This window comes from Malania oleifera, chromosome 2, assembly GCF_029873635.1.
Source record: "Malania oleifera isolate guangnan ecotype guangnan chromosome 2, ASM2987363v1, whole genome shotgun sequence".
NCBI classification, from domain to species: domain Eukaryota; kingdom Viridiplantae; phylum Streptophyta; class Magnoliopsida; order Santalales; family Ximeniaceae; genus Malania; species Malania oleifera.
Window position 1 is genome coordinate 69,495,522 of NC_080418.1, and position 10,328 is coordinate 69,505,849.

The 10,328-nt window shown below is 33.7% G+C and overlaps 1 non-coding gene across 1 annotated transcript; it reads right to left on the minus strand.

Moving 5' to 3' along the window:
* Window positions 1–1,427: 1,427 nt before the first annotated feature.
* TRNAK-CUU (transfer RNA lysine (anticodon CUU)) lies at window positions 1,428–1,500 on the minus strand. Its single transcript has one exon. It is a non-coding gene; the product is annotated as a tRNA-Lys (tRNA).
* Between the last annotated feature and the right edge of the window lie 8,828 nt (window positions 1,501–10,328).

A 10,328-nucleotide genomic window follows, 5' to 3' on the forward strand; every position in this document is an offset into this window, starting at 1 on the left:
GTAATAAATTTAAATTACCAGTGCATGAGCATAAATAGAAAATAATAATGGAAGTCATAAACTTGTACTAAAATTAAAAAACATACATGAAAAACTGAACAAAAGACAGAAAATTGCTGAAATGTTGTAGTAGTAGTTGTAGTAATAGTAAGAAGAAGAACAACAACAACAAACAGCAACAACAACAACAATAATAATAATAATAATAATATGAATTTTATCTTATTATTTGTTTGGCACATTGAAATAGAATAGATTGGGAGTGGAATAGAATGAAAAATTATATGACGAATTCGTAAAACTATAAAGAACAATTTCATTCTATTTCATTCGTGATCCTATAATTGCATAGCAAAAATATATCAAATCATAACTCTTTAAGAGTACCATTACTCACTTTCAAGCCGATTAGAGAAAGTGAAAATAAGAGGATGGCAAATTTGTAAAACTATAAAGAACAATTTCATTCTATTTCATTTCATCCAATACCATTACTCACTTTCGAGCCCATTCGAGAATGAAAGTCAAGAGATATAAAAATATCTTTTTGTTATAAGATATAAAAGTCAATTATATTTACAAAAATTTCTCTGCATGGCTATTTTCTAGGGATAGCTGAGATATTTTGGTCTTTCTTCATAATTTTCTCTATTTCTTCCATCTTTGTCCTATTTTGAGAAAAACGAAGTGTCTCTTTTACAACTTGTCTATTTTCTTTTTCGGTCCACTTGTCTTCTGTTCCCTTCCCGGATGTCAACCAAACAAGAAAAACAGAGGGAAAAAAAATTTATTTCTTTTCTCTTCTCTTCACTTTCTTTCCAACCAAACGCACTATAGGCAAAATATACATAGAAAGAAACCCTGCATGCAAATAAGTGTAAAGGGAGGAAAAGGGCTGTAAAGAGATTCAAAGCTTCTAACCTGTCAGTGCAGTTTTTTTTTGCGGGCCGGAAATCGGGATAACATGAATCACATAAGAGAGCGGGAGAAGAAGATCCAAAGCACCCTTTTTTTTTTTTTTCTCTCCTCCCAAACTGCAGTGGTTGAAGAAGAGAAGTTGAGCCCTAGAGGAGAGGCGGAGACACAAAAGGAGGCAGTGAAGGGGTTGAGAGGAGTAATTGAAATTTGAAGGTAACAAAGAACTTGTAGATTTACGTAAGAAGAGAAGTTTCTATAAAGGAATTTGGCCAGCTTTGATGCGCAAAAGTTCCGCGGGAAAGTGTCCTTTTGGAGTCAAGTGAATTTGGTCGTATCTGGGTTTCCAAAAGAGGACGCTGAGATTTGAATGCTTTTAAGCTTTCCAAAAATCAGAAATAGAGCATATAACAAGACTGCCATGCTCTGATTCCATACTTCCATTGGTGCTTTCCCACTTTCCAAGTGTGAGGAAACCAAACTGCCCCCACAAAAAACGTACTCCCCACTAACGCCCACCGTGGGGCTCGAACCCACGACCACAAGGTTAAGAGCCTTGCGCTCTACCGACTGAGCTAGACGGGCCTGTTGCGGCTAACGTTTGCAACATTACTAACTAGAAATAATCTCATTAATGTTTCAAATAAGATGCTCCGACCTTCAAACTTTTATAAACTATTAACCCCCTCCTCTGCAGATTTAATAAAATAAATCTTTTATCAATTAACCATTAAGTATATGTGGGAAAAATAAATTTTACTCTTAATAAAAAATATTTTAAAATAATATTATTTTAATAAGTTAAATTGAGAAAATTGGTTAGTACAATGTCTTGAAAGCTAAATAGCTTAATGAGAGACTTACTGGTTCTTGAATTGGTTGGTTTAGTTGGTCCTTTAGTTTGGGTCAACTCATAGACATTAGCAGGAAAAAATAATTATATTATTATTTAAAATTTTTTTATGAAAAATAAAAATTATTGATAAATCATAAAAGTACCTAGAAATTATAATACTACAAAATAGTTTTTTGGTGTAATTTTTTTCTTAAGAAATTAATGACTAAATATGTCATAAAACAAATAAAAACATAATTCAATATTAAAAATTCAAGCGACTTATCAAACATAGTATTAAACAAATGTAAAGTTAAATTTCAGAATTCATAGTTTATAAATTAAAAATATGGATTTAGATGCTAGTTCTTCTATGAGTAAAATTTAAATACAAAATGGTTAAGGGCATGTTTAGTATCATTGTTGTTTTCTGTTTTTCATTTTTGTTTCTCCACAATGAGGAAACATATTATAAAAATGCGTTTGTTTATGTTGTTAGTTTTTTGTTTCTATTGTCGGTTTTGCTATTTGCCAAAAAAGCTGAAAATTAGATTTTATGATTTTTAGTTGTTTTTCCAACTTCTTGTCAGAAATTTTAATATCCAAAAATAGTTTTTTATTAAATTATTGATTTTATACATATTTAAATTAAAATCAAAATTAAATGATCAAATGAATTTAATATATATATATATATATATAAATTTTTTAAAATAATAATAAAGCCAATTACAAAATATTTTTACTATTTTTCATTTGTCATGTCCAATAAAATTTGTATTGTAAAGTAAAATTTGAAAGTGGAACAATTAAGTAAAATAATTATAATAAACTTTATTTTTATTATAGTAAAATTTTAATGTGCATTATTTGTAATTTTGTTATTTTAATCATATTTTTATAATATTATTTGATTTAAATAAGAAAATGAGTATTTTTTAAATTAAAATTTTTAATTTATATTAGTATTACAAATTTTAACTAAACATGTTGCTGGTTTCTTGTCTTTAGTTTTTATTTTTGATTTTTTGTTTTCGTTTCTGGTTTTCATTTCTCTAATTTTTGACAGTGATATGAAACGACCAATAAAGAAAAAATTTATATTCATTTGTTGAACTTTGTTTAAGTCAACTCATAAATTACCAGACTCAAAAAGCAAGCTGCAATTCAACCAATCAGATCATTTGAGTTGATTTTTAAACTATATTTTAATTTTTAAAAATATATTTAGTTATTTAATTTGTATGAAAATTGTAGAACATATTTTTTGGAAAAACGTAGTTTTCCAAGTATATTTTCCTGAATTATTAGTATTGTTTAGTTATTTTTATATATTTTTGAATTTTTTTAAAAATAATTTAATTATATTGTTTTGCTTATGTCAACTGATTGACTCGAAGCAGTTAAACCCGTAAGACCAGTCAACCCGTGAACTGGGTATCCAATTCATTTATAAGTTCAATTTTCAAAATATATTATACTTAGGTGAGCAATTTTTTTCAACTTAATTTATTAAATTGATATTATTTTCTTAATTTATCTTATTATAATTGAATGAAAAGGGTAAAATTGTCATTTTATTATGGTGAAATTTTATTTTATTTTTTATTAAACTTAACTATTGACTGACTATTAACTAGCGAAAGGTTCTTTTTGTCCACAAAATTAAATCATTGCTAGGGTGGGGGGTAGTAGCTTTTTAGAAATTCAGGAGGTAGATCGAGTGTCATATTAAAAAAAATCAGGGGTATTGTTAGATTTTACCCTTCTAATTATTTACAATGAAAGGAGCAACTCAAAATCCTTACTTTGAGCAATGATCTTTATTAATCTCATAGATAGAAATTTTTCATGAAGAGATCAAAATGCTCTCAAATTTATGTTTATGTTATAACATAAACATAAATATAAAAAGAAAAGGTTTAAATTGAAAATTATGTTTAAAAATATGGCAAAAGATAACCTCCTTTGAGATTTGCAAAAAAGTTGCAGATCCTTCTTAAGATTTAAAATCCCTCTCATATCTTTTGGTTTAATAGAAAGACTTAGATTTCCCTTAAGTAAGGTTTTTGATTTTTTTTTATCAAATCTTAATGAAGGCTCATAAAATTCCTAAAAAAAAAAAAAATAGTGAAAGTTTGCATCTTTTCGCTTAACCTCATAGAGAGTCATTTGTGCATCCTTTGTGTGCCACCCCAAAATGATGCACTTATCCACGTGATTCTCCAAAAGTTAAGTTAGGAAAATAAAGGCTAACTTCATTGGCTTGAGTTTTATTTGCTTAAAGGGAAATCGCCGCATTAGCATCCCAATAGTAAGGCAAAAAGAAGAAATAATACATCTTATTTGCTTGAACTTCATTTGCTTAGGCGAGTATCCTCCAAATCGATAAGTGAAAAAATATGCAAAGAAGACAAAGGGCTTGGGTAATTAAATCATGCCAAATGAATCATGAAGAGGCAAATCTAGCCTCACCTTTATTTGCTAGGAGATGCATCATTTGCACGAATAGAGCATAAAATTTCAAGACAGCGAGGGACTAAGGCAAACAATACATCTCTACTTCAAGTGTACAAAAAAATGCATCACTTGCAACCTAGATAGAATATGCAGTTTGTAACGCCCTAACTTGGGTCTGCTAGGGAGCACTGCATCTCTCCTCCTTCACCTGGACTAGATAATAGGGGGCGGGCCTTATCAGACCAATGACTGGTCATACAAACCAACACGTGTCCTTTTCAGTGTGTTTTGTCCTCACTCACACACTTCCCGAGACGTGTCATTTTCAGTGTGTTTTGTCCTCATTCACACACTTCCTGAGAAAACTTCCCAAGTGGTCACTCATCCCAAGATTGCTTCAAGCCAAGCATGTTTAACTATGAAGTTCTTATAGGAAAGCTCCTGAAAAGAAATGTGCACCTTGTTTATATGGGTAGTAACATCTAATCTTTTAAGTCTTTCATCCATGGGGTATCATATCCCATAAGAACTCCATAGTTAAGCGAGCTTGGCTTGGAGCAATCTTGGGATGAGTGACCACCTGGGAAGTTTTCTCAGGAAGTGTGTGAGTGAGGACAAAACACACTGAAAATGGCACGTGTTGGTTTGTGGGGCCAGTCATTAGTTTGATAAGGCCCGCCCCCTGTTGTCTGGTCTAGGTGGAGGAGGAGAAACGCAGTGCTCCCTGGCAGACCCAGGTTGGGGTGTTACAAATGGTATCAGAGCCAACACTCAGTCGGAAGTGTGATGAGATTCACATCGCCTGGGTTTGGAAATGTGGGTTCGCAATGAGTACGTTGCGTTCTATAAGTGGGGGAGAATGTGATACCCCATGGATGAAAAGATTTAAAAGGATTAGATGTTACTACCCATATCAACAAGGTGCACCTTTCTTTTCGGGAGTTTTCTTATAAGAACTCCATAGTTAAGCGTGCTTGGCTTGGAGTAATCTTGGGATGGGTGACCACCTGGGAAATTTTCTCAGAAAGTGTGTGAGTGAGGACAAAACACACTGAAAAGGATACGTGTTGGTTTGTGGGGTCAGTCATTAATCTGGTAAGGCCCGCCTCCTGTTGTTTGGTTCAGGTGGAGGAGGAGAGACGCAGTGCTCCTTGGCAGACCTAGGTTGGGGCGTTACACAGTTAACCTAGGAACATCCTAACTAAATCTTGCATGAAAAGAAGGTGTTAGACGTCGTAGCCTGGGAGTATATACGATATTCCTTGTAGTGGATATACAATAGAGTCAGAGGGGGGGGGGGGGGGGTGAACGACTCTTTTCTCGTATTAAAAAAATTCTCTTTACAAAAAAAATACTTGGTAAGATTGTTGCAATTATATCACAATATATGGAATTTGAATCATGCACAAGATAAACAATAAAAAGTAGGGAGAGAGAAGCTTAACACCGGTATTTAACGTGGTTTGATACCTAGCCTACGTCCACATCTTAGCACCAAGCTAAGGATTCCACAATCCACTATAATCGCTCCTTTCCCAGTGGAGCAAGCCTTACAAACTCGGGAACAAATCCTTACAGCTCACAAAGAGCCTTTACCGATTCGGTTCACAAAGAACCTTACAACTTGGTTCAAAAAAAACCTTTCACAAGAAGATGGAAGATTACAACGAATGTTCCTTACAATGAGCAAATGTGATTTACAACTCAAACCTCACACAACTTTCTCAAGAAATGACTCAAACAAGATTTAGAGGACAAGAGAGTTTGAGCACTTTGTGAATATGAACTATATGCAAGGTGCAATGTGCTAGGTTTTTGGATTTAAAGATATTTCTCACAAATATGATCAACAATAATAAAAAACCATCTTAAACAAGTTTAGGAACTTGTATTTATTGCCCAAAACCCCTAATAGCCGTTAACTAGTCGTTGGGAGTAATCCCCAACAAAAAACTAGCCATTGTTTGCCTGTTAGGAAGCTAGGCTCGAGACCGCTCGTCGACGAGTCCATATATATATGTAGATGAGGTCCACACACACATTCGTCGACGAGTGTTTGTTCTCGTCGACAAGACTTCTCTAAAAGTATCAGGTGGGTCTTGGTATCTCTTCGTCGACAATTCCCCTATATACGTAGACGAGTCACCTTCACACATTAGTTGATGAATCCCTTGTATTCGTCGACAAGTCACCTCTGCAATTTCAAGTGCTCTCGGGATCTCTTTGTCGACGAGTACCCTGTGTACGTTGATGAGTTCTCTTCTCACACCAGTCGATGAATCCCTTGTATTTATCGACGAGTGTTCTAGAGCTGAAACTCACACACTGTTTTTTCCTTGTTAAAAAAACCTTTTAATACTTAAAACATTTCTTGAACAAAATATGAGAAAGGTATTAAGACTAATGAAGTTCAAAACTTATCCAAGTGAGTTTCCCCTTGATTATAAGATATCTTGTTAATAAAACCCATTTGAAAGCTTGTTTGATATCTTATATGCTATTATGTCCTTTTATGAAAAATACTTGACTTCTTTGAAGCTTTTGGACATAAGACTCGTTTTGACACATTTGGGACCAAGTATGAAAATGTTTGTAAAACCATGACGTTAAAAACTTGTCCTTTTAAAAACCATGTTTGAGTTTAGGATTCATTTAACAAACTCTTTAAGTTTAACTTTGAAAACCATGAAAGGTGAGTTTGTGTTTATGACTTTAGTATAATCCTATAAACTCATGTGTCCTAGTATGCATGTGTATTGCTCAACTCTTGCTCAGAAATCATGCAGAAACAAAACACAAGAGTTACAAAAAGTTCCTAACACACACATAACCCTTATTACAAATAATTCTACAATTTAAGCTTTCGATTGTGCTTGAGTCTTTATGAGTATGTGTTCGTATGATCGTTCCTACTTGACGACAATTCGGTCCAATCTTTGCCTTCGATCCAGTACTCCATGAATGAGCACCTACACAAAACAAGATCTACAAAGATAGGAAAATACTAGGAATAATACAAGTTGGTTAATATCATCAAAACACATTAAATATGATATTATAGCCAACAAGGCTAACATTCTCCCCCCTTTTAATGATGTCTAACCTATTAACAATCTACTTATTCTTTACATTTGTATTTATACTTAACATAACTTATCATGCAAAGATAAGTTAACCTAGAACCACTAATGGGTTGTTATAATCAAAATAAGACAATTAAACTCATGTAACCTATAAGGCTAACATTCTCTCCCCTTTTGATGATGACAAACCATTGGTGTTCTCCTATGAGGTATATTTTAAAGCTCCCCCCTCAAATTGTACATATTGTTAAATAAATCAAAGTTTTGCTCCCCCTTACTATATGCATAAAAGGCATAAAAGGATTCAACTATATTTTTCATATCCATTAGAGCTTTAAACATGCATTTCACAAGATAGAAAGTTCATTCAAAATAAAACAAGTAAGCAATTTGAACTTTCATGCAATCATATGCATTCTACCCCAAATGTGTGACGCCCCGATTTTCATATCATTTTTTTTTTAAAAAATAAAACATATTAATTATCACATATCGGTTATGTCAACAACCTGATACCATTCACATGACCCGACTCACATTGGGTACCGGGTAAACAAACATTTTATTAATTTTAACCTAACAGAGGAAGACATAATGTACCTACCATCCAGAATACAATTACCCAGAGTACTAAATCATCCATATCTACATATAAGTTTAACACATTTCCCTAAAAACAAAACACCCTAGGGAAACACACATCCCTAGTTCAAAGCACTCACCCTGTGTATTAGGGTACCAACTCCTCATTATCCCGAAGCTCTATAATCTGCTCTACCACATCTTCTTGAAATATTTAGATATTTGGGTGACACATATCTCAGTAAGATGGAATAAATTATTTACAGTGTGTGGCAATATGAGTTTCATCATATCATAATATACTCTTAAAAATCATCATATCATTTGTGAAATTAAATTAACATATGCTCGTAATCATATGGATATAAAACACAAGCTTTTATAAGCTTTTAATTCCATTTTCTACTCATTCGCATGCAACCCATGTTTACCAGCGAAGTTCTCGAGAATAGGGATGATTACCCGCCCATACAAGTAACTTCCCTCTGCCCTAATATCCTTTGTAACCTTGCCTGAATAGTTCGGGTGCAGCCACAACTGATACTTATCAGGGTACTCACCTTACTCAGTAAGCCCTCAGGTGAAGAGTTTTACTTCGCTTAATTATTTAGGTTATTAAACTCACACTCTTTCATTTCACTTTTCATCATTCTTTCTTTTTTCTATTTCCATTTCCATTTCAATATCCATACATGAGTATCCTTGGTATTCAATACCAACATTGCGTTTGTAACTCATGGCTACCCTAAAGATCTCTTTACCAAGCCATGCTTCCCCCCATGGTTAGGGTTGTGCGGCCCAAGGGTTGGATCAAACTGTGGTTGTCCGATCCGGTTAGATCAAAATTGAAATCCATCCATGCGTCTGTAGTACGATTGGCCGGCTTATAGCCCTAATCCAGACTCAGGGGGCACAACAACTCCACTAAACAGTTCAATTGACCGCCCACACCACACTCTCCATGAGATCGTGTGGTTGCACAAACACCTCACTAGCAATGGTACCGTGCTCAATATCACAACCTATCATTAGGATTCCATAACCATTCGTCAGGATTATCATTACCATATACCCGCAATCATTATGCGGTATTGACATTTCATCAATCATATTTCAATGATCCCATTGCAGCTTTCGCACTTTGCAATGTTCACATTCCCAGTATTTAATGGTCCCATTGCAACTTTCGTACTTTACAATGTTCATATTTCAATTTCCACATTTCAATATTTATATTGCAGAATTTACATTGCAATATTCCCATTTTTAATATTCACATTTTAAAATTCATTTCATAATAATACATATATATCTCATTTCACATTATTCAACATTTCCTAATAATACATTTCTATGCTGCATATTTCATCATTTTTCAGAAAATACTCTCTCTCTCTCTTTCTCTCTCTCTCTCTCTCTCTCTATATATATATATATATATATATATTCTCGTTTCAATGTTTCACAATAAAACATATCTTCATTTCATTCACATACTAGCATATATCATGTAACAACCCGAAGAATAATGGAATTTAAATAATAAAGAGAGAAGGAAATGGAAACAGAAACAGAAGGAGGCAACAGGTTTCATCGACGAACGCGAAATTGCACTTTGAAGATAACAACTTGAAAGATTTTTACACAGGGCCTCGTCGACGAAGCTACGCCTCGTCGACGAGAAGATACCGAGAGGGGGTTTTTGGGTAGTATGAATTTCATCAACGAGGAGGTAGGGTTCATCGACGAAATTACTTAAGGACTCGTCGACGAGGTGATGTGTCTCGTCGATGAATCTGACCTTATAAATAGTGAAAACTCAGATTTTTATCAGAATTTCAGCGCAAATTGCCCCTCTCTCTCTCTCTCTCTAAAATGCACCCCTCTTCTTCTCTCATCAATTTTGGCCCTGTTTCATGCTGGATAGATGATCTGAAGCCACCACGACGCTCTTGGCAAAGTTCTCTGCAAGTATGCTGGAGCTGATCATTGGTGGAGTTGGTTTGGTTTTCGTCCCAATCTCAGGGTAAGACATTTTATTCAGTAATTGTCTTTCCCTTAGTTATAAGAAATACAATACACGAAGAAATACTGATGTTTTGTTCTGGGGATGTGGTTTTTAGGGGGTAGAGTGGAGAATCCTGTGAGAATAGGGTTAGAGTACAGTAAGGATTTTTCAGAGATGAGGTAAGGGAAATATGATATGCTAGAAATTTTTATAATGTTAATAGAAATTTTAACACATATGCATATACCAGCTTATTACCCAACTTTACAGAATATGAATTTTAAATGCTTGTGTGGCCTGAGTAGATATTTATGTGATGAAGAACTTAAATAGTTTTTACAGTATGTCATACTATACTGATTACATACATATAGACAGTATATTTATAGATATTTATCCAGAATAGTATATCACATATATTTATCTAGAATAGTATATTACAATT